Below are 1,466 nucleotides of genomic sequence, written 5' to 3'. Positions count from 1 at the left end.
TCATGACATTCTGGCCAACATATTGCGCATGGCGATTTCCATTTTTTTTTCGGCTGGTTATACGCGTCCGAACACACATTTCCTCGGCTTCAGTTCTGCCGCGTGAATTCAATTGCATGTTGTCCTTACCCCCCTTTTTATTTAATTTTATATTTTTGTTTGTTTTAAGTATGATGTGATTTTTTTTGTCGATATATTTATTTTTATTTTATTTTAACTTTTTCTTCTTCTTCTTAGATAAATCGTCTTGCTGTTTATTCTGAGTTGTTTATCTTTTTCTCTAGATAAATACTGCGAATGTTTGCTCTTTCAGTGTTACACGTTTGCCATATCTACTTCGTTATCTATTTCAATGCCTCAGTAACACACATTTTTATTCGTTCTTCCAGACAAAGAAAGACAAAAACGCGTCTGTGATATTATTATATAGCAATGTAAATTTCGACTGCCTTTGTTTGAATGGCTAATGTAATGACTTTGATGACGTCAAAGTCTTACATTTAATGACTGGGATTCTTCATTGTCATTTGAATTTGTACCTTGCGTCTTCTTTTATTTTATTTTATTTTTTTTTACTTTTTATTTCTTTTTTTAAAATCTTACTTTCAAAAATCATTTGTGTTATTTTTATATTTTTGTTTATTCATTATCGTTATATATATATTTTTTTTTTTCTAACTTTCTTATTTTTTCATCTCCTTTTTTCCACTAGTTGTTGAATTTACAAAATTTAAGGGTCTTCTTCCTGCACATATACTCATTATATTAATTCTTATGCGTTTTATTGCGGTTGTATTCTGTTTTAAGGAAACTGACGCTATATATTTCCTTCTGATGAAATGTTTGGTTTAATTTTGGGTTTATTATAGAATTAGTTTTGGCCGCTTTGTTGCCACGAAGTTCGAAATGAAAACTATTCTTAGGGCTTAATGAAAAATGGAATTTTATTAACTTTACCTGCACATACAAACACAGTTTATAGACACAGTTATACACACACACACACATATATGTGTGTGTGTGTGTATAAAAAATATCGGGGTTATCAAACAAATGTTAAATATTATTTTACACTGTTGTCTAAAAAGTATAAACAACAAACAAAAAAAGAACTTGAAATAAACAGGGCCAAAACATTGCACTAACTCTACACAGGTATATATATATATATATATATATATATATATATATATATATATATATATATATATATATATATATATGTATATATATATGTATATGTATATATATATGCATATATATATATGTATATATATATATATATATATATATATATATTTATTTATTTTATTATTATTATTATTTTTAATGAATGGAAAATACACAAGTAATCAAAACACTTTTTAAAGAGAAATAAAATAAAAGGCTTGTTTGATTTGATTTCTGCGATCAGATACAGAAAACAAAAGAAGCTTAATCGCCTAAAATTTCTTTGTATATAACAT

Source organism: Penaeus monodon, chromosome 1 (genome assembly GCF_015228065.2).
Source record: "Penaeus monodon isolate SGIC_2016 chromosome 1, NSTDA_Pmon_1, whole genome shotgun sequence".
NCBI lineage: Eukaryota > Metazoa > Arthropoda > Malacostraca > Decapoda > Penaeidae > Penaeus > Penaeus monodon.
The sequence above is the reverse complement of the archived record's forward strand: the minus strand, read 5'-3'. Positions refer to the sequence as shown.